This window comes from Natrix helvetica (genome assembly GCF_964273705.1).
Source record: "Natrix helvetica genome assembly, chromosome: 2".
Taxonomy (NCBI): Eukaryota; Metazoa; Chordata; class Lepidosauria; order Squamata; family Natricidae; genus Natrix; species Natrix helvetica.
In genome coordinates this window covers 135,937,821-135,962,367 of record NC_138552.1, presented here as the reverse complement: position 1 = coordinate 135,962,367, position 24,547 = coordinate 135,937,821, and the positions used below count along the sequence as shown (strand labels likewise).

At 38.0% G+C, this 24,547-nt stretch overlaps 1 long non-coding RNA gene across 1 annotated transcript; it reads right to left on the bottom strand.

Annotated features, from left to right (window-relative positions):
* Positions 1 to 17,028: 17,028 nt before the first annotated feature.
* On the bottom strand, positions 17,029 to 18,245 carry LOC309386150. Its single transcript, XR_014174356.1, has 3 exons — positions 18,109 to 18,245; positions 17,938 to 17,996; positions 17,029 to 17,176 (listed from the first exon to the last, which is right to left on the bottom strand). It is a non-coding gene; the product is annotated as an uncharacterized lncRNA (long non-coding RNA).
* Positions 18,246 to 24,547: the final 6,302 nt, after the last annotated feature.

The window sequence follows — 24,547 nt, the reverse complement described above, 5'->3', positions numbered from 1 at the left end:
ACTCTACCATACAACATGGTTGTCCAACTTTTGACTTGTCTGGATCATGCTGAGTGAAGGAGAATTGTCCTGGGACACATATAAAATATATAATATAGTTAATGTATATAAATAACAAACTTCCTTTATTTGTTAATATTTTATATTATCTTGTGGGCCCGCATTATTAGCTGTCCAGGATCACACTATTAGCTGTCCAGTGGTAGAAACTTAGAGTTGGACAGGGCTTTAAATCTCCTTTTTAAGATGTAACCCCTGAAAAGTTTGGATCTCATCTAAAATCTTTCATCCACCTGTTAGAAATTCTATTTATGTAAAACACCACACAGAACAAACAAAGAGTACAGTCACCATGTGCTTTGCTGCTCAACTATGCAACTGTAACAGGAAACAGGAAACTCTGCTCAGAACAAAAGAGCATAGAGTATATATCGTAGATCCAAACTTGTAAATACTGCCATCTACAGGGCTGAATACTACTGTAGTTGTTGCATAGAAATATTTCCAACAATGAATTCTAACACCACACTCTTTTTGAAGAACAGCAACAAAGAACTCACCACTTAATATGGCAGTTTTTTCCACTGGCTGATAGCTTATATAGTCAGGAAGTTTCTTCTAACATCTGGTCTGAACCTACTTCCTTCTAGTTTTGACCCACTGGTTCTGGTTCTGTATTGTAGAGCAATAGAGAGTAAATCTGCTCCCTCTTATATGTGAGAACTTTCAGATATTTAAATGCTGCTATTATTTCTCCTTTCAGCAATCTCTTAGTAAGCTAAATATGCCCAGATCTTTCCTCCGCATAAGGCTTTCTGTTTTTGTCACCATTTGGGTATCTCTGAACTGGCTATAGTTCTTTACAGACTGTGCTGCACTCTTATTTAAAAATTTAAAAAAATATTGGGCCACCCAGGATAAACTACCTTAGTTTTTGTAGGGAATGAACTTGTATATCATTGGTAAGATTGCACTTAAAGGCCATTTTGATGAGGACAGAATATTGGAATTGCTGAATAGACTATGCACCAGAGTAAGAAGATCGAAGGACAATCTGTGAAAATTGGGCTTTCCTATGAAAGAAACATTATGTGAATATGGAAAAGAACATTCCATGACACACATGCTATGGTGTGTACAATGTCATTCAATATATACAGAGGAAGATCTCATGAGGACAAGAGAAAAAGCAATCAATATGGATCATTATTGGACAAATCTCTTTTACTTGTTTCTTCATTTATTTAAGACCAATATAAAGAAGTGTAAGCAGATGAGGCAAAAACCCGCGGCAATTTCCATATTAGAGAGAACTGCAACATCACATTAGATTAGTTATAATTATATAAATATAATGATGAGAATAGTGGGGAATTGTAACCAGGTCTACATCTCAGCCAAAATTAGGCTGTGTGTGTGTGTGTGTGTGTTTAAAAGCACAATATTTAGTATTGAATTTTGTTTAAATGAATACCATGAGTACGGGGGGAGGGGACACCTTCCACATATTGTAACTGCCAAAATTTGTAACCCTTTCCATCACCCCTTTCCTTTTTTATTTCTTTAAAAACCAATAAAACTTTGCTTTTAAAAAAAAGCACAATGACTATATATGTACACTTTTTGTTCTATTTCTTTTTTAAAAAGGAAGGAAGAAGATATATGTTAAAATTAAATATATATATTGAAAAGGAATTATAAATATCATCAACATAAAATGGAGCTCAGAAGCTGAAATACACCAAGTAAATGAGATGAAGAGTGTGAAGTAGAGGGAGGGAGGTAAGGGAAGAAGAGAGGGATAGGAGAGAGGAGGGGGGAAGAGGAGGAGAGAAAGGAGGAATGGAAGGGGGGAAAGGAGAGAGGAAGGGGAAGTAGAGAAGGATGACAGAGGGAAGAAAGGAGGGAGGGAGGGAGAGGAGAGAGGGAGAAGAAAGTGATGAATAAGGGACAAGAATGGTGTATGGAGAGCAGAAGAGCCAATAATTGTTTTTGGGAGTTGATGGTAAGGTGAATTGATGCAAACATTTAATAATACAATATGATTGTTGGCTATGTAATAGTATCCATGTGATTATATGCTATGAAAATCGAAAAAATAAAAAGCAATATAATATAATATGCAAAAAAAAGATTATTTGTTTTCTAAGGCCATTTAGAAAACTCACTAACATCCGCTGATTCAGAAAGGTGGTGGGAAGAAAAAAAAAACCTAGAATGTAAACTCAGTCCAATATAAAGGCTTTGGCTTCTGTGTACAGTAGTGTGCAGACCTTCTGTGCATATATGACTCTGTTCTTGTTTTTAAGTGACTAATCTTGCTGAATCATCCCTGTGACTCTTCTGCCAAGTAAGCCAATTCCTGAATAAGCAGTTCCTTGTCTACGGAGCTGAAATTCACCACTTTGTCTGGATGCAACCAGTTGCTCTTTAGAGTGTCCAGATTCATTCCCTTGGGTTTCTAAGCTGGTGTGGATACATCTAACATACATTGCAACAGCTCCTTACTTTTTATTGCTTCTGTTCCATTTGACTTACTGCTCTTGTATTCCAGCTGTGGCAATTGTCTCGCCATATTTCCATGATACTTTTTAGATATATTTAAATATATTAGATATATTTGACTTCCAGCGCTGTCATTAAAGTTCAATTTTGTCTACTCCCCATTCATTAGTATGGAAATGGTGATGTTTATCTCCACATTCCTTTGCATCTAATATATTCAGTCATTCATATCCAGGGATTGATAAATTGTATTAATCTTCTTTCTCTTTCAGGTTCTTTTCTGTCAATAGGAAAGATCATTGAGACCTCATACCAGACTATAGCAATCTCAGCATTGCAAAAACTCAACCCTGCATTCAGTAAATAGATAACAGCAGACACTTCCCAGACTTGGTAACAACTGAATAACTTGTTTTGTTATAGACATGAGATTGTGCATGTGTAGCAAATCTATCTACCATAGGGTCAAATCCTAGATCATTTCTTTCTGCTACTTCAGCCAATAGACTTTGGGCCATTATTTTTCTGATCTCCAATGTCAGAGGAACACCTTACCTGTTTATATAAAAATATGTCCGATTTCAGAATCTTTAGTTTTTGCCTCAAGACTTAATCCCAATCTGATGGACTTATTTTCTCAGTTTGGAAGTCTGCAGTAATACATTACACCAGTAGTTGGGTATCAAGGATTAGCAGAAGGAATATCATGGATCTGCAGAAGCAAAAATATGAATCAAGAAATATATAATTGCCAAAGAATGCAATCAGAATCAGGAGAAGAATTCAGACATTCCAGGGTCATTTTTTTAAATGTACATTTTATTGATCTTTTTTTTTAAAGAGAGTAAAAATTAATCCAAACTAAAGTAAAATAAGAACAAAAAAAGGGAAGGGAAGAAAAAGAAAACTAAAGTGCAAAAAGAAGCAAAATAAAAAGGTAGAAGAAAAATAGAAAAGAAAGAAGATATAGAGAAGCAGCTTCTGATTATATAAATGTTATAAATACAATTACAAGTTTACCCTTTTCTCTAAAGTTACATCGTGAGTCTCTTCTTTCTATCTATCCTGTCTAATTGTCAATACTATAGTCATAAGCTTATTGTTTTTTCCCTTTTACACAAAAAAGTGCATAAGTGGTTTCCAGTCAGCATAAATGTAGATATTCTTTTCTGACCTCTAGGCTCATTAGAGTCTTTAGGAGGTTCTAATTCTAAACTAAGGATAGGTGTGAAAGTGGATTTTAAAATGACAATCTATAGAATTGTCATTATGGAAAAAGATGCTACACTGATGGATGCAAAACAAACTGATGGATGTCTTAACCATAAAAGAGATTTTACAAATAAATCAAGAGAGTGACCTGGATAAATTCCCAATATTAGATTGATAGGATGTTTGTTAAAGCTTTGAAGAATTTTGGGAAAGAAAAAAGCCAAGTTGTAGGACATTTTTTTGAAGTGATTAAAAATCAAGATTGTTAAATGTAAATGGAAAGAATACAAAGATTAAAATACATATGTTGTTGTCTCTGCTAACTCTTAATGGATTTTTACTACTCAATAAGAGATGGGATATGGGAAGACGAAATTACTGTATTTTAAGAGAAGGTAATGTTACTAAAAGGGACACAGTGGCTCAGTGGCTAAGACACTGAGCTTGTCGATCAGAAAGGTTGGGAGTTCAGCAGTTCGAATCCCTAGCACTGCATAATGAAGTGAGCTCCTGTTACTTGTCCCAGCTTCTGCCAACCTAGCAGTTTGTAAAAAAAATGCAAGTAGAAAAATAGGAACCACCTTTGGTGGGGAGATAACAGCATTCCGTGCGCCTTTGGCATTGAGTCATGCCAGCCACATGACCACAGAGACGTCTTCGGACAGCACTGGCTCTTCGGCTTTGAAATGGAGATGAGCACCGCCCCCTACAGTCGGGACAACTAGAACATTTGTGCGAGGGGAACCTTTACCTTTAATGTTACTAAAATTGTTTATATTATTGTAATGAAGGGGAAAGTAGTTTATTTATTCTTTCTTTCTCTTCTCTTGTCTTCTCTTTTTCTTTTCTGCCCTTCTCTTTTTTTTCTTATCATTGTCATAGTTGAAATTTATAACAAAATGAATATTTTAAAAAATTATAGGGATGCTATATTTCCTAATAAATGTTTCCACTTTAAACATTCTTTTGGGACTTTCTTTTGTGGCTTTCAGTCCTCTTTAACGTTGCCACCTAATTTTGAGATATCCAAATCTCAGCTAATAATGAGTCTTAAATATCAGCACTAATACATAGGTAGCAGCTGGCAAAACAGTTAAAGCAAAATCTCTTCTTTGCGTGAAAAGTTTTTGAGACTTTGAGTTGGTAGGTATGCAGGGGGGTGAGCTAAATTTTTAAATCACATTTACTTCCTTACTTTAATTTTTCCCCCATAAATAAGTGTCCATAGAAAAAAACTTGTCATTAGTAAAATATTTAAGACATAGTAGGTAAAAAGTTTCTCAATATGTCTTTTTGGTCAGCCTCTCAATCTCTGTTCTTTTGTAGTACATACACAAATAGTAAGTATATACCCTACTTTTAATTGGTGAACAGAATGGCTGGGATAATGTCATCTTGAAGGTAACTTAAATTCACTCATCTTTTATGAGTGAGCCTATTTTTCAAAGCTCATTGCTCAAGTTCCTTTGAGGCTTCATAAACTGAAGTTACATAAACTGTGTTTTATGGAATAAACATTATATCCATCCTTGATTCCTGTGCAACAAATTTAGTGTTCTCTTCTAATTTTTCCCATGGTCACATGATCCTGTCTTTATCAACTGTCTGCCAAATAGGCCAACAGACATCAAAGTGTTAGGGTAGCCTGTCCTCAAATAAATGTTATTCTTCCATAATGATCTAAAAATCATCATTATAAATCAGAAGGTTACCCATTAATGAGTCTTGGGATGTTGATTACCTTTCCATGATTTTTCTTGTAAGCTAATGCAAATGAGATGTTTAAATTATGTAACAGAATTATGCAACACTTGTATATCTAAGAAACAACTAAATTAAATTTGAATCTACTCTCTGAAATGCATGCTTCACTAATACTTTTGTAAGCATAAAAGAAAGACACAGATTTGATTTTTAAATGATGTTGTTGTTTTAAATGAAACAACTATTGGGGAAGGCCATTTGGGCTTCCCAAAAGTTTGCATAAATGTTGGGGATTTATTTTTTATTTATTTATTTGCTTGCTTGCTTTTCCTAAAGGCTCTGAGCAGTTGACAATCAGAGCCATTACATAAATCAGAAACAATCCCCTCAGAAATAAAGTAGCTATGGTAACCAAGTTATTAGGAAGAGATACAAAATGAAGGTTTCGAACCTTTCATAGCATAGGAGGGCAAACTGAAAATGTCTGCTTTGAAGACCTGGTTAGGAGGCATTCTTGCGTGAAAGGGACCAAGAGGGAGTTGATCCCATTTAATTTGATCAGATTTTGCAACATTTGACTTCTTAGGGTATCTGTTACTATTACAGAGTCCATCAATATCACTCAATAAGAAAGTACCACTTAAGACTCCAGGAATGGTATATGAATTCTTATGGGGAGCAATGTTCTCAAAGAATGTCTATGGATATTCTCAGTCATCCAGGTCATGGTTGTCCAAAAGATACTTTTTTCAGGAGTTTGTGTCTTAGCAATGTGGTCTATGCATTATAATGCAGTGAGCCATGTGCAGATCTGTACATTGGGGAAACAAAACAACCACTTCATAAACACATGGCACAACATAGGAGAACAAATCTATCAGGACCAGATTCAGCAGTCCATCTGCATTTAAAAAACTAAGGCCACTCTTTGGAAGACAGCAAAGTCCACATTTTGGACAGAGAGGACCACTGGTTTGAAAGAGGGGTCAAAGAGGCCATCTATGTCAAAATTGAACAGCCCTCTCTCAACAGAGAGGGAGGGATACAACATCATCTATCTCAAGTCTACAACACAGTCCTTTCAACAGTTCCAAGAAGACTCCACACTACATTTGCATCATTCAGGTGACCCTGATGACAAAGATAAGCCTCCAAGTGGCCTTAACAACTCACTAAAAGAATACAAAGTATCAGCTGTCTGCAAGGAGTATAAATCCTTCCATTCCCCACTGTCCAGTCAGAGCTGAAGAAGCTTCTTGGATGAGAAGAGAAATGTCTTCAAAGAAAAACCAGAAAGTCCAGTTGTCTCTTGAAAAAACACCTTTGTGGCCCTCAAAGAATAGATAATTTATACTAAGGTTTTACACATAAAAAGATTTTACACGAACAAACTATTTTATGTCCTTTTGGGTCAATAACTATAATAAATAAACAGTAAACTTACTTCTTTTCAAACTCTTTTGTAGCAGAAGACTGAAATACCTAAAAATGTTACTACATCAAGACAATTGGGCTACTCTACCTATTCTGATACTGGAGTGTGTCCAAACTCTGATATTACATGTTGATATGCTGATGGGATTTGTCTCTTAATGATTTAGTTCCATCCTCCTAGAGTGACATGCAGAGCTATTAGTTCTCCTGACAGGGAGTCAGGTTATGGTTTTCTAGAAAACTGTTGAGTTATTGTTTAGTGCAATCTGCACAACAGCATTCAGTGTCATTGTAAGTATTTTGTTGAGCTAAAGCACGTTTGCTTTAGGAGGTCTGACAATTATTTGATTTGTTGTTTTAGAGAAGCTTTACATAATCTGAAGATCTGTGATTAAAACAGTTTCAAGAGCTGGACATTCACCCTAACATTTTAGTCGGAACAATATGCCACTTGCTAACTTAGTGAATTAATTCCCCACATAATTGCATATGGACAGGACATCCATAGCTCTCTAAATACAACAATCTATCTTACAGGCCCCACTAATTGAGGTTCTGGAGAGTTGTAATTCAATAACATCTGAAGAGCCCCAAATTGTTATCTTTTTAAAAACACCTCTCCCTATTTAAATGCTTTAATCAGCATTTATTTTCATCTTTTTAAAATAGAGTGAGCAACTAATATACTCACAGTTATGGGCTCAGAAGCCCCCAAGATTGCATTTTGTAAAAAATAAAATTATAAAAACCTCAATGATGCAAAACCTGTTTCACCTTTAAACATTTCCACTCATCCATAATCACAACTACACACACACACACACACACACACACACACAATCTGAAAATTGCAGTGCTTTTCTCTCACATATCACCACCACACTGGCTGTGGCTCTTGAAGCCCGCTCAAAATAATTAAACATAATCCCCAACTGAAAAAAAAGATAATACTATCTTAAAGAATTTGTTTTCTACCTCCTTTTTAAGGAGCACATAGAAACATATACCCATCAGCGTCTAGTTTCAAGAAACTCTCATGCTATTCCTCAAGGTCTCCTCTTGTATGTCAATTATGAGGAGGGGGAAAAAACGCCCACTATGAATACTACAGAATCACAAACACTGACCATAGACTTCCTTGCAATCAATGATGAACTCTGAAGCTGCAATTGTTGCAGTTTTCAAGTTCTTCTTCCTGGTCTGCCTAAATAAGTCCACTCAGTCTTGGTTCAGAATTAAAAGGCTTTGACATGTAGTGAAAACAAATGCCTGCCCTTGTAGAGGCTCCGTTGTACAAACTTAGCACCCATTTCTCTGAGAAACTCCATTGATGCTGTGAATTGTTCCATGAAATATGCCTTTGGAGCCGTGGAAGCCACCCTGAAAGAGAACAACTACTGTGCAAGATACAGAACATCCTTTGTGCGGTGAGAGCTGGGTTTCCTCACCAGTCCTCTTTTTTTATATATACAGAGGTCACTTGATCAAGAACTAACAAAGCAGGATCAAAGCTGTTGCCGTGGCTTTTCCGGCTAAAGCGCTAAGAGACATTGCAATAATTCTCGTAAATCTCTTGATCTGCAGCTGGTTAACAGCTCAATACCAGACAAACAAAACAAAACAGCACCAGTAGAGGGATAGGTTTCTAGTTCTCAGGGTGTGGAATAGAGCCACGTGGCAAAGAAGCTCCAAACACTGCGAGCATGAAGTCTCTTATCACTTCCAGTGAGAAATGACAAAGGAAATTTAGTTCACACAAGCAGAACTCAACCAAATAAGCTGAGTTTGAAAACTCTTAGTAGCCCACTAAGGCAGGGGTGGGTTGCTGCCGGTTTTACTACTGGTTCACAACCCCCGCCCTCAGACGTTCAATGCATGCGCAGAACAATTTACAGTGAAGTGCGCACATGTAGTCACTAAAAACCAAAATGGTGGCAACCCAGTGGCAGCGAGGGAACCAGTTTGGGGGCATGGCAGGCCTGGCTCACTGCTGGTTCTGCGATCCAGGCCTGAATTTCACTAGTGGTTCGGCTGAACCAGGCCGAACCGGGAGCAACCCACCTCTGCACTAAGGATGCCTGCAAGCAGTGTGGGATTCAGCCAGTTCACACCACTTTGGGACAACTGGTTGTTAACATTCTGAGCAATTGTGTGAACTGGTTGTTAGGAGAAATAATTAGGGCAGAGAATGGGTTGTTAAATTATTTGAATCCCACCACTGCCTGCAAGGCTATTTATTTGGATTCTGTGGCCATGGCTTGGTGGATGCGGCATGGCTTGGGGGGTGCGGCTTGGGGGGCATAGCTTGGTGGGCGTGCCAGGGGAAGGATACTGTAAAATCTTCATTCCTTCCCCACTCCAGGAGAAGGTTACTGCAAAATCCCCATTCCCTCCTGATCAGCTGGGACTCGGGAGGCAGAGAACAGATGGGAGCGGGGCCAGTCAGAGGTGGTATTTACCGGTTCTCCAAGCTACACAAAATTTCCGCTACTGGTTCTCCAGAACTGGTCAGAACCTGCTGAATACAATCTCTGCTCTAACCATCCAAGATGCAGATTATCATCATGGGGACAACAGCCTTTCTGATGGTAGCATCCCAAATCTGGCAGGCTGTTCCTTTCTCAAGTCTCCTTTCTGATGGGGCAACTGACCCAAAAGCTTACTTTCCAGTTGCGGGATTAACCCCATTTTTTATTCATTTCCTTATTCCAGAAATCTGAGTGATTTTGATGGTAAAATATTCCATATACTCTCTGGAAATGTGAAGTTTAGGAATTTGCTTTTCTAAAAAAAAAAACCTGCAATGGCTGGCCTGCTGTGGATCGTCAGCTAAAAAGATCAAATGTAAAAACCGAAATGTATATTTGATGGAAAATGGGCAATGAAGCCTCATTAATCTGTTTTCAGATACTTGCCTCCAACTGAAACTTAAAGTGAATCTTGTGAAGTGAGGTCAGCGGCGGCTTACCTGAGATCTCCTTTCACTACCTCAAACATCCAAGGTTCTTGAGATGTAAAGAAAAGCCAGTGTGTGCTGATGTTTTTTGGGAACAGAGAGTTATTCACCCTTTCCTTTAGCCCAGCGACGTTGCTGAACTTCCTAGTAAAAAGGCCTCAATCTAAACTCCTGCTCAAATGGAATTACACTAGCAAAACAAAAGAGGTAATGTCAGAATTGCTTAAAGCGCTATTGGAGTTTACCCACTAAGATGACATCACAGACAGCCAATGGGAAGTGCCTTCTGGTCTCCTGCATTCCACAGCCATTTCATAATCCAAGCACACCACACAGTCCCCCAAAGCAAACATTGACCTTAGGTAGAGTTGCTTGAAAGTGTGTTAGAAAAACATTAAGCGTCCGTGACTGTCCATTAGGATCTGAATCGGGCAGTTTGGCCAACAATTTCATTGAGGAAACTTGACTTGGATTAGCATGGCATGGCTTTTAGACATCAGAAGTAAGTAACCCTTCTAAATTCTATTTTGGCCATTCATTACAGTCACTGAAATGGCATAGATTTTGTAATCGTTCTGCTGCAATGTGGAAAATTACTACCAAAATAAAAGCTAGGCATGATAGATGTCAGAAGAAAAGAACATAAATTGCTTCCTGTTTTCCTATTTAAAAACCAGACTGCTACTGGAGAAGGCTTCCCAGTTGAATGGCCATTTGTATTAATTTCAAAGCATATATGTGCAATGTTAAAAGACTTTCAGAAGTCTCATTACTGAATAACATCATGTGTTTTTCTTGCTTCTGAAAGTTTTGCTTTTCGTGTATTTGTTTACCTTGCCTTTTCAATGTTCTCCAGAATATATTCCAATCTACTCTGACTTGTCAAAGCACGATGACTGGAATATAGGCTTGATGGCTTCATTCAACAGCACTTAGATACTCAAATTAAGTGTGCAAAAATATCACAACAGACCTAAGTGTGAAACCTGATTGCCATTCTCACACATTAGAGCAAGGGGTGAGTGGGGTGAAAAATCCAAATGTTTAAATAAAATTTTGTTGGTTCTTGAACTCCCTTATTTATCTTTCACCAGAGGACTTCAATCTTTCTTGTTTTATTTCCTTTAAATAAAAAAACCAGACCATTTGTATGAAATACTGTACTGCATTACAGATCACTCTTCTATATATAAAATCCATCAATATACACACTTGAACCAGCAGGGGGCTCACTTTTGGTACAAAGTTCACCTCCCAGATTTCAAAGACCATTTTTGCTTTCTCACAGTATAAGTAAACAAGAGAGATATTTTCCCATAGTCTTTAGGTACAACAAGCCCATGGGTAGCAATTCATATAGCCAGGGCATGCCTTTTAAATCCTTCAAATGGGCATTTATACGAACCATGGCAGCACAACGGTTAGAGTGCAGTACTGCAGACTACTTCTGCTGCCTGCAATTTGGCAGTTCAAATCCCACCAGGCTCAAGGTTGACTCAGCCTTCCATCCTTCTGAGGTGAGTAAAATGAGGACTCAGATTGTTGGGGGCAATATGCTGACTCTATAAACCGCTTAGAGGGGGCTGTAAAGCACTATGAAGCGGTATATAAGTCTGAGTGCTATTGCTATTATCCTCACTGCTCATTGTGTCAGAGAACAAAGGTTGCCTATCCAACTTGAAAACACACATTTGCATACAACTAACAAAGACACAGAAAAGGCCCATGCACGTCGCAATTTCTTCCCACAATAAGCAACAAGCCAGGAACAGACCTAGGCTAGTTTGATACGATCTTTGCCAAAGACTGAGAAGCTCTTCCGATGGTGAACCGGAGGCCAGGGGGTGCAGCCTCCAAATTTGATCTCTTGGATGGTAAGGTCAGCATTAATTGCGACTGGCGGAAATGGTAAAGAAGACACAAGGAAGAGGACGCGAAGAGGATTGGCTGCACAGATGGATTCAAAAACCAATTCCCACAATAAAAATAATAAGTATTAAATTAATGTCAAGAGGATACAGTAAAAAGGGGGGTATTTTTAGTTTAGTAAAGAAGGTTCTTTCTAAAAGTCAGAGGATAAATGTGAAGTCATTTGGGCATTCACTGCAGTCTGCTTTGGGAAATATCTGTCTTCAAAAACATCAACAACTTGACAGCAGGCCTTGACCTGAAAGAGCTTACTTGGCAGGTATCCTATAAAATGCCACTGGTAGCAGTATAATATTACTTTGGGCAGGGACAGGCAATTTTTTTGGTAGCCAAGGATCCCAGCAGGTGGAATGATGACATTATAACTTCACTAAGGGGAACATGGCATTTTCCCAATTCTATTCCCTCTTCTGGGTTGGTGGGACGAGGGTATTTTGGATGTGTTAAATCCTGAATGTTTAGCACTATTTAGTTTCTGTTGTAACGTCAGGAATTTGTACCTCCATTTGGCAGTCTGCCAAATTTTGACAGGGCAAGCCTGAAATCTCCAGAGCTGGTGCAGGCTGTGGTTTGCTGACCAGTCATTTATTCTTACAAAACAGCTGCAACAGCAAAAAAAATGCTTTGATAGCTATCAATAGATAGCATGCCCAGGAAAAAAAATGCATCCGGAGTATCACTTCCTGCTACTAGTTCCAATTGACTTGCTAAGGTTTTGCTGCATGACCCCAAACCACCCCCACCCCCACCATTTACATAGATCAAAGCCAGCAGGCCTGGTAGAGGACTAATTTTGCATTTGTGGCAATTGGACCACATTCTCCTCCATGTGCTTGGCTAGTTCAGGAAGTTCAAGGCATGAAATGTCTTTGAATATTAGTAGCTCGGTTTGGTAGTTACGTTGTTGGTTTGAGCTCCGAGCTTGGCGATTTGGTTGCAAACGTTTCATCCACATTCAAGGAGACATCTTCAGTGTGCTTTGGATTGTCCTTGTCTGGGGGAGCACTGGCCTTTAAATACCTTTCTGAGTTCTGGTCTGATTTTGGGTTGTGTGATTGGCCAACTGTAGTTGCTGAGTCATAGTCCTTGGTTTTAAGTACCATCTGTGTTATATAAATTAGTTCTAGTTTTGTCGTTCAGATTTCTTCTGATGATGTCATGGTCTGGTTTCGGGTTGATTTGATTGGCCGCATGTGACGTGGTCTGATTTCTTGTGATCTGTCAAGTTATAACTTGGTTTGCAGCATGGCTCTTTGTTGGTCTTTAAATGCGGCCTTCAGGATCGTGGTGGATGTTGTTTTTTTCATTCCAAGTGGTTGGTAGATTGGATTGATGTCAATGTGTCTGTTTATTGATCTATTGGTAGAAAACCAGGCTTCTAGGAATTCCCTTTCTCTCCTTGATTTCGCCTGGGTTACAACTGTGGTCACGGTTAGATCGAATTTGTGTCCTTTTGAGTCTCCGTGAACAGATATGAGGGATAGAGGGTCGTGTCTCTTGATGGCCAGGAAGTGTTCGTGCAGTCTGGTTGATAGTTTTCTTCCTGTTTGGCCAACATAGTTCTTCTCACAGTTGCTGCATTAGGTCCAATATACAATGCCTGATCTTTAGTTTGTTTTTGTCTGCCATTTCGGTTTTGACTTCAAGGCATGCATAGGCATTTCAATACTTCGGTATTGCTCACTCCACCACGGAGCTTGTTCTCAATACAAGGCAGCACCAATGACATCAACATGCAAGTTGTGTATGAATGTGCCCCCTGCTGGCCTGTGCTATGCTGCTGCTGCTATTATTATTATTATTATTATTATTATTATTATTATTATTATTATTATTATTATTTTCTATTTATTAAACAAATTTTAATATAGGTGACACAGGGCGGCTTACAGCATTTGCTCACCAAATGTGTCTATTGACATAAAGCAACAGGCAATTAGCCAGGCCAGCATCAAAGATTGCTACCAAAAGTGTACCAGCATGAGAAAATTAGCAAAATAGCCTGAGAGATTGTTGCATCTCCTGCAAGCCACTCATTTGGCCTGATTCATCAGTGAGGAAGTCACTTCATTCTGCTTGATGCTAGGATTTGAATCAAAATGCAGAAACCTCTTCTATGAGACCTGTAACATAATGGAAAATTACTTAGTGGCACATATCTGTTTCAAGGTTTATTTCATATACATATAGATATACATATAGATATACATATAGATATACATATACATCATATACACACATACACACATACACGTATGTATGTATGTATGTATGTATGTATGTATATAACACAAATACATACCTATTTCCCTGGCTCAGCTAATAAGGAGGAGAGCCTGTGGCTTAGTGGCTAATACAACTGCATAATATGTAATACAGCCCTGGTTCGAATCCCAGTAAGGGTATGGCTAGCTAATGAGAGCTAAATAGCTTGAAATAGATCTATACTAGTCTCCCTTTATTTATTTATCAGCACAAATACAACACACACACACACACACACACACACACAGATTTTATATATATATAATCTGCCGTAATTGCAAAGCCTCATCCTGTTTTGTGGTCAAGGCCTCTTCAAATTCAAGTCCAATTTAAAAGAAACTAAAGACATCTGGTCACACCATGAATGAAAGGAAAAAGATTCAGAGAGAGAAGAATGAGACAGTTAGATTTAGAAAATAGCCTTGTATCCCCCAAAAAGTGCCCTGAAGAAAATTTGACACAATTCCAACCCAAACTTTGGCCCAGCAGATAGAAACTAAAGCTTCTTAATCTAAATGCCTCTAAATAGGCCCAAAGTGTTTATTTTTGTTGCATTATTTTTTACAAAATTATAGTATAGTATGTTTTAGCAACCATTTTTCACAGCATGGAAAGCTACTGGAATATACATAAACTCCTAGTTTATCTATCTATAATAATTAGAAATAATGGTTTTACTGTATCTCTTTCTACAACTCTGTCCTCCCAATAAAAACATAATATTTAAAGAAATATTTTTGATAGATGTATTTATCCTGACTCCATCAATGATGATACTATAACTTGAATTTTTAGAAGGAAGAAGAGAGGGGTGAATCAAAAAGATTTCAAGACCACATATATTCTGCTGTTTAATACACACATTAAAAGAAGTGAAACAAATCTTGTTTACTTACAAGACCCAGTCATCTTTCAATATCAGAAATACTTCTTAGGCTTTATTGCTTAAGATATATATGCCAAGAGAGAGCATATTCTTTCTTTCCCCAAAAATGGATCTTCCACATTTATCACAGGACTAAGTTACTAATTTTCATTTCACTTCCTTCAGTTCAGGAACTTGTTACTAAAATTGGATGACTTCCAATAAGGAAATGGTAAACTGTTGTCCCATGGATAGTGGGAAACACTATGGCTTGAAAACAGCAGGTGGATGCTGAATCTAGATTGCCAAAATTTCTCTGGAGAAAGGAGAGTTCTTGAGATTGCCCATTTGTACTCTAGGCAGCTGTTTATTGTAAGCAGGCAGCAGGAACCAAAGTTTTTGCAGTTGGCTTGCATCCCATTCAATAAGATTCCATTGAACACATACGAAGTGGCCTATATGGACTTGACTGAACCTAAACCTCTTAATCACTTTAGATTTAATTTTTTAATTGCTTTTTAATGATTGAAAATCTTTGGAACAGCAGATATTATTGCATTCGCTGGGTGAATCTCTTTCAATTTTTTAAGAGGTTTGAATTACAAGTCTAAGGTTTGTAAAATAAATGTTTTAATAAACCACAAATAGGGGAATGTTGATTTTAGAAAGTTTTAATTAGAGTAAGAGTTCAGAAGGAACTCAGATTAAGACTTTGAAATTAACTGTAAGAATCCTTCCCATGGGAAACTTTCGAAGTTTACATCTTGGGGGGGAAATAACTGATGAGATGTTTTGAAAGTTAGTCACTAGAAGGAACCAAAAGGAAATAAATACATCAATGGAGTTATTGAGAAAGAATTATGAATTTTGGACTCAGAAATTAATTTCAAAGATATCCACTGTTACGGATAATCTAAATGTCACAGAAGAGGAACAAGCTTCAGTGGATAAGATTGAAATTGATTTCAATGTGGACTTAAAACATAAAAATGAAATATAGGATATAATAGCCTAATATTCTAACTATTAAAAAAAACAACTAAATACAAAGCAGAAAAGTTATGTGGATAACCTTTTTATTTGTATTTACTAAAGGGACTTCTTAAAATTGTCAATTATTTGTGAGAAAAAATAAGGAAAACACAAAAAGGAAGCAGATGCTAGGACATTATCTAAGGGGACAAGAGATTGTTAGGAGGAAGGAAAACAAATATAACATTAACTAATTTGATCAACATCAAAATAGATGGCTTGCTATCTCTAGTAATGTTTATTGGGTTTCTACCTAGGATTGAATGATGATATTCTAATCAGGGGACAGAAATTTCCTGTTTTCATTTACATTAATAAATGTAAAGGAAAAGTGGGTTTATTAGGTAGAGTTGCTAATAGTTTTGTTATTTCTGATGACCATTAATGGACTTTTGCTGATTCAGATGGAATTAAGCTTTAAAAATCTGTTTATAGAGAATGGAGTGAGATATGGGTTTGTTGTATTACAAGAGATAGTGAAAGTTATTAATGAGGTTATAGCTACTTTGGCTTGCTAATTATAGTATGTTTGTCCAGCCGTAGTACACCCAGTTTACGCTTAATTCATACATGTCCATCAAACTTCTAATAATATTAGAATAATTTTTAGAACAATAAAAAAAAAATAAGCAACGTTCCAATTTTCATAAAATCTGTAGCTATAATTTTTTGATCGCCAAGAAAACCTTTGATATAATTTCTTTTTAGCTTACATTTATATTTTCCTTTGATTAATTAGCAGAACACAGAAAATTGTTGTAAGTTATATGTGTTTGTGTGTGTTTTTGTGTGTATGGGTAAATCTGTGGCTTTGCAAGTGTACATGAAAACATAAAAAGCTATTACTGTTTACTGGAAAGGCAAATGCACACCAATGCTCCTCCATTGGTCCTAAATTACAGAACATAATTTTGTCTTATTATCACCAATATTTTATCTTCTACACTAGCTGGCTAGTCACTCCTTTCTGAATAAATCCACATGTTTCTTTCCAACACTCAACCCCATAGGTGTTCACAGAGTGTAACAGATCTCTGCATGATAACTATTAAAGGAGACCTGGGTCACTTACCAGATTGTGAAGACCAGATTTGAGCATATTTGCTGTCAATCTACAGAACTCCTTGTACATTCACGAAGGCATGAGAATTTTAATGGAGCACACAAGCCCCTTTTTTTTTATTTCCTCCAACATAAAAAGTCAAGAAATGACCTTTTAACTAAAAACAAGAGAATGTTCATGTTTGTCCAGTTGTGAAAGATTTGTTTCACACCTGCAAGATTCAAAACACCTTGTTATATAAATATCCATCTTTGAAAACATAAAACCCTTTGGGCTGTTTGGATTCGTTTTTATACCAGTATGTGGGGGAAAAAACATGTTTTACTTTAAAATGAAAATGGTGAGACATGTCAATAATCACATTCCATCCCTCTGTGATGTAGAAGCACGTGCAACCAGAAAATATCGGTCCTTGCTTTGCTCTGATTTACTGACTGCTTAACTAAAAAGCCTAAAGCCATTTTTCATCTGCAGTACATTACAGAAGCATGTTCTGGTCAGATGGTTTAAATAGGTCTTTTCTTTTAATTCAATTAATTTGGATTTAATTTAATGAAAATGGAAGGAAAATGTGCACACAAAAGTCATATTCTTTGGGTTCCTCCTATCAAAATAATTAACAAGTTGAAAAACAAGTTAACATTCAAATTAAGAGACCCTTGGAAAGAGAGTGATGATTTGATTTGAAAGCAGAAAATGTTAAGTATTTGTGTGAGTGCCCCCCAAAAAGGAGGTGTCTCACATTAAGACAAATGTGCTAACATTTCTACAAAGAATAGTTGTTTTAGTCAAGGCTACTTTAGTATAATTGCCCCTCTGCCAAAGAAGCTCACCAGAAAGCCAGAAAATGTTGCATTTATGTTCAAAGATCCACCACAAAATCTAAACTTAGACTTAGTTGGCTCTTTTGCTAAAACATGATTGTCAGTTAAAATTATAAGTCACTTCATACCACATGAGAAAAATACATACCTTTATTGAGAGAGATTTCTGCTTACAATAAAAATAGAATTATTCAATGATGATGATAGCTGTTGATAAAAAATAATTGGTTACAATAATTGCAAAACAAAGCTAACAAAAGAATAGTGTCTTGTTATGACACTTGAATGCAACAGTTTTATTCAAGTGGCCAAAACTAGCCTTGGGATTAGGAGTTTGACCTTCACACCTTGAAAACAAGTGGTATTTATTGACCCATTCAGTGCTATATCCCTTTGCTAGTTAACTCCTGAAAGCATTGTAACTCTATCTTCAGTTTGCTGGGGAAGGAGATCTGGAAGTGTAAAGCATCAAATAAAATAAAGTATAAAAATAATTTTAAAAAATTAAAAAATATTTTTAATAAATTTATTACTTATTAAATATTTATTATTATATAAATTAAAAAGAAAATGAAAAAAACTCAAAGGGCAGACTTGATGGATCACTTGGTCTTTTTCAGCCATCAGTTTTCTATGTTTCTGAAATATTTGTAGTCATTCCAGTATAGAGTAATGGAAAATTCAAGTGTTTATTTGGTTCTCATGCACATTGCAGAGAGTTGGATTAGATGGTTCTTGTGATCCTTTCCAGCTGCACAATTCTATAATTCTGTGAAATTAAAATCAATAATCTTCAGTTCTAAAACCAAAAGAAAGCTTCTGCTAACCTGGTCAGAGTCTGGAGATGTTAATAGTTGACATCTATTGATAATCTACCAATTTGGTGACATGTTTTGGCATACAAACAATTTATAGTCTTTAGCTGTGATGACGAACCTATGGCACACATGTGTCAGAGGTGGCACGCAAAGCCCTCTCTGTGGGCACGTGCACCATTGCCAACTGCTCTTCTGGTTTCCGGCATGTGCATGTGCACCAGCGAGTTTCAAGGTGTTGATTATCACCTTTAAAGCGCTCCATGGCTCAGGACCTAGTTATCTGCGGGATCGCATCCTACCCCACACATCCCTGCGACCAATTCGCTCTCACAGAGAGGGACTCCTCCGGGTACCATCCGCTAAGCAATGCCGGCGGGCGGTGCCCAGGAGTAGGGCCTTCTCTGTGACGGGCCCAACCCTCTGGAACGACCTCCCCCCCGATATTAGAATCATTGCTGATCTCCGCTCCTTCCGTAAGAAACTCAAGACCCACCTGTTCCAATTAGCTGGCCTGGCCCAATCACAATCATAATCATAATTTAATCCCCGACCCTCCTGGCCAGTATTTTAAATTTTAAATTTTGGGGTATTTTAATTGGTTTTAATTATTAGCTAATTTCATGATCATTGTACAGACTTTTTGTTTAATTTGTTTTTCTGTGTTTTTGTACTTCTGTTGTTTATTGTGCATTTTATTCCTGTCTGTACACCGCCCCGAGTCCCCTCGGGGAGAGGGGGCGGTTTATAAATCGAATAAATGAAAATGAAATGAAATGAGTTGGTCTTTGTCCGTGTCAGAGCGCCGGAAGCCCAAAGATCAACTCGCCGGTGCACGCATGCACATAGGCCATCTGGTCTTCGTGTTCCTGGCACTCTGGCGCATACACCAACACACATGTTCTGGTTTGGGCACTCAGTGCCGAAAAGGTTCACCATCACTGGTCTATAGATATGCATTTGTAAATCTTTTTCAAATAATGCATATTCACAATTTGTGCACAAGAATCGGGTTTTTTTTTTTTGTTCAAAGCTATATGTTGAATCTTTGATATGGGATCTTATATACCATATGTATTTAAAGTATGGCTGAAACACAGATAACTAAATGATCTGATTCTATTTGTTTAAATTACTTTATAGTAATTACAGAATTACTTTAGCATATCATGAATCAGTGATATAAAATATATAAATCTAATATATGAGCCCTACTAAAGCTTATCAATACATAAAAACAATAGGCAGAGGCAGAAAACAGAACAATGAAAAAGTATCTGATTTAATGAAGATAGAAATTAGCTTAATATAACTCATAAAATTAATAAAACACCAACCATTTAATCTTTTTCTAATAACTTCACATTCCAGTCCTTCATTTATCACCCAGAGACAAGTAGGGGGAATGAGAAATGGTGGGGAGCAGATGGAAGATTAGCAAATCTGAATGATAGATTCATATCCAGCGTAAGGGAAACACTGTTCTAACATATCCTAGATCGGGGTCTCCAACCTTGACAACCTTATGAATTTTGGACTTCAACTTCCAGAATTCCTCAGCCAGCATGCATTGAATTCTGGTAGTTGAAGTCCACAAGTTGTAAAGCTGCCAAGGTTGGAGACCCCTGTCCTAGATTGTAGTCAAGTTGAATTTTAACTTTTGTTATTCAAAGTAGAAAAATGTTTGATGATAAATATGTTGTGAATATTAATTCTACTTGGAACAAGCCTAAATAAAATTCATAATATTACATGCAACTTGTTACAAATACCCACAAACCCAAAACCTTCTGCCATTATTCCCTATGCTGTTTGATTTCATGCAAAATTGCTCAGGGAAGGCTGTGGTACATTAGTGAGGATCATATACCTTATGGATCTCATTATTACTCAGTCTGATTCTAATTTGCTAAACTTGGATATCAAGCAGTGTGGCCACTAAAAACCAGATGAATATTGTCTACCCACAGTTTCCTCTAATAGGACCTTTCCTCCCTTACTGCCAGAATCACTGAAAATAACTGATTTAGAAGACCTGCAACTGAGATACTTGGCCTGGATTAGCAAAGATCAACAAATAACAATAGTTTATGTTGACAGTAAATGACCTGCTATCTAATATATCAAGTTATTGCAATTATGTCTAATGAACTTACTTCCTCAACCTTTTGTTAGTTGTCATTATTGTAAAAGGCAGGCCATAAAATCTACAAATGGGGACTCTCGCTAGCCTTGCGATGAGCCTCTTTCCCTTGATCCCAGATTGTAAATTCTCTAATAAATGTGTACAGATGGACGGTGTATTTGTTGTTCTGTCAAGTCAGGCCATGGAGAGGGGAAAGAAAGTTAAAAGCAGCCAGGAAAGGAACTAATGATGTGAGCTTGCTTCTGCCAAGAGGCACTTACTAAAATTATTGTAGCATTTAAAGAATATAATGAAGCGACATTTCTTTTTAACTTCATTGTTTCATCTGAATTAGGTTTAACAAGGGAAGATCAGGTTCCTAAGAGAACATGACTTACTTAGACTTATGCACTTGTGCAATGTTTCTTTGTGTGGCATGGCAACCAAAAATAACCCCCAACTCACTAGTTTTTCAGCTCTCTCCAAAACATGAAGTTATTATCAATGCTTTCCCTCATTTTTGCAATGGAGTGCACTTTGTTCCTGAAAGTTCCCTGTTGCCTTTGGTTTTCATGCTTTCAAATTGCCATGAGTTCGAAGTGAAAGGGGAAGATAATTTAATCCCCTGAAATGAATAAACATTTGAACAAATGATTTGAAAGGAGTTCATCATCTTTCTATTGGTCATTCAAGCAGCCCAGTTTTTTTAAAAGGTTTTTTTTTTTCATGAAAAGATATCTTTCACTTTAAGACACATGCTGGCTTTAATTAATAGAGTCCTTGCTTATTACAGAATACATATCTTGGTTCTAATCAATCACTACATTTTATGTTGTTCATGTCACTGACATCAGTGCCTGAACCGTTCCACTTAGAGTTATAGCCGAAGACAACAGAAAGCACCTTTCTTATTTGTCTTTTCTAAGCTAAATGGTCTCAAACTTTTCCTCTTTTCTTCTGAAGGCCTTTAGATCCTTTATGCTCTCCTCTTCCATGTCATAATAATAATAATAATAATAATAATAATAATAATAATAATAATAATAATAATAATAATAATAATAATAATAAATTATCTATTATTATTATTATTATTATTATTATTATTATTATTATTATTATTATTAATTAGATTTCTAGACCGCCCCCTCTCCCCGGAGGGACTCGGGGCGGTGTACAGGAATAAATTTAAAAAACCATACAAACAATCATATACATACAGTGGGGCAAAAAAGTATTTAGTCAACCACCAATTGTGCAAGTTCTCCCACTTAAAAAGATGAGAGAGGCCTGTAATTGGCATCATAGGTGGACCTCAACTGTGAGAGACAAAATGTAAAAAAAAAGACCAAACAATCACATTGGCTGATTTGGAAATAATTTATTTGCAAATTATGGTGGAAAATAAGTATTTGGTCACCTACAAACAAGCAAGATTTCTGGCTCTCACAGACCTGTACCTTCTTCTTTAGGAGGCTCCTCTGTCCTGCACTCATTACCTGTATCATTGGCACCCGTTTGAACTTGTCATCAGTATAAAAGACACCTGTCCACAACCTCAAACAGTCACACTCCAAACTCCACTATGGTGAAGACCAAAGAGCTGTCAAAGGACACCAGAAACAAAATTGTAGACCTGCACCAGGCTGGGAAGACTGAACCTGCAATAGGCAAGCAGCTTGGTGTGAACAAATCAATTGTGGGAGCAATAATTAGAAAATGGAAGACATACAAGACCACTAATAATCTCCCTCGATCTGGGGCTCCACGCAAGATCTCACCCCGTGGGCTCAAAATGATCCCAAGAACGGTGAGCAAAAATCCCAGGATCACACGGGGGGACCTAGTGAATGACCTGCAGAGAGCTGGGACCAACGTAACAAAGGCTACCATCAGTAACACACTACGCCGCCAGGGACTCAGATCCTGCAGTGCCAGACGTGTCCCCCTGCTTAAGTCAGTCCATGTCCGGGCCCATCTGAAATTTGCTAGAGAGCATTTGAATGATCCAGAAGAGGATTGGGAGAATGTCATATGGTCAGATGAAACCAAAATAGAACTGTTTGGTAGAAACACAACTCGTCGTGTTTGGAGGAGAGAGAATGCTGAGTTGCATCCAAAGAACACCATACCTACTGTGAAGCACGGGGGTGGCAACATCATGCTTTGGGGCTGTTTTTCTGCAAAGGGACTAGGACGACTGATCCGTGTACAGGACAGAATGAATGGGGCCATGTATTGTGAGATTTTGAGTGCAAACCTCCTTCCATCAGCAAGGGCATTGAAGATGAAACGTGGCTGGGTCTTTTAACATGACAATGATTCCAAACATACTGCCCAGGCAATGAAGGAGTGGCTTCGTAAGAAGGTCCTGGAGTGGCCTAGCCAGTCTCCAGATCTCAACCCCATAGAAAACCTTTGGAGGGAGTTGAAAGTCCGTGTTGCCCAGCGACAGCCCCAAAACATCACTGCTTTAGAGGAGATCTGCATGGAGGAATGGGCCAACATACCAGCAACAGTGTGTGCCAACCTTGTGAAGACTTACAGAAAACGTTTGACCTCTGTCATTGCCAACAAAGGATATATAACGAAATATTGAGATGAACTTTTGATACTGACCAAATACTTATTTTCCAGCATAATTTGCAAATAAATTATTTCCAAATCAGCCAATGTGATTGTTTGGTCTTTTTTTTTACATTTTGTCTCTCACAGTTGAGGTCTACCTATGATGCCAATTACAGGCCTCTCTCATCTTTTTAAGTGGGAGAACTTGCACAATTGGTGGTTGACTAAATACTTTTTTGCCCCACTGTAGCTAAAAATCAAATTAAACAACCCCTGTACGAATTTATAAAAATTAAAAACAGACCCTAAAACAATCCTAAAAATTTAGAAATAAAACTGAGGTGGGAAAGGTGGAATTAGGCCAAGCCGGCTAGCTGGAATAGGTGGGTTTTAAGTTTCTGACGGAAGGAGCGGAGATCCGTAGTCATTCTAATGTCGGGGGGAAGGTCATTCCAGAGGGTCAGGCCCATCACAGAGAAGGCCCTTCCCCTAGGCGTCGCCCGCTGGCACAGCCTAGTAGACGGCACCCGGAGGAGTCCCTCTCTGTGTGAGCGAATCGGCCGAAGGGATGTATGGGGCAGGATACGATCCCGCAAATAACTAGGTCCTGTGCCATGGAGCGCCTTAAAGATGATGGTCAACACCTTGAAACGCACCCGAAAAGCCACAGGCAGCCAGTGTATCCCGCGCAGGGGAGGTGTTACGTGAGAGTAGCTAAAGACTCCCGAGACTGCCCGCGCGGCCGCATTCTGAACCAGCTGCAGCCTTCGGGTGCATCTCAAGGGGAGCCCCATGTAGAGAGCGTTACAGTAGTCTAGCCGGGACGTCACAAGCGCATGAGTGACTGTGCGAAGGGCGCTCCGGTCCAATAGGGGATGCAATTGACGCACCAGGCGAACCTGGTGGAACGCCCCCCTGGCCACGGCTGTCACATGGTCATCCATGGACAGCCGGGCATCCAGAAGGACGCCCAAATTGCGTACCTGATCCACGGGGGCCAGACGTTCGCCCCCAATGGCCAGTGATAGAGTAAGCTGGTTGAACCGGGGCGCTGGTAGCCACAGCCACTCAGTCTTGGATGGGTTGAGCTTGAGTCTGTTGTTAGGGTTCTAAATACCATGAAGAAATAAATCATTGTCCAAGGCAAAACATCCTTTAAGGTGCAATTTATTCTGCAGGCATGTTAGCACGGCTATGGAAAATTCCAACTCTGGAAGTACATCCTCTAAGTTCACCCAGTTGAAAGTTCA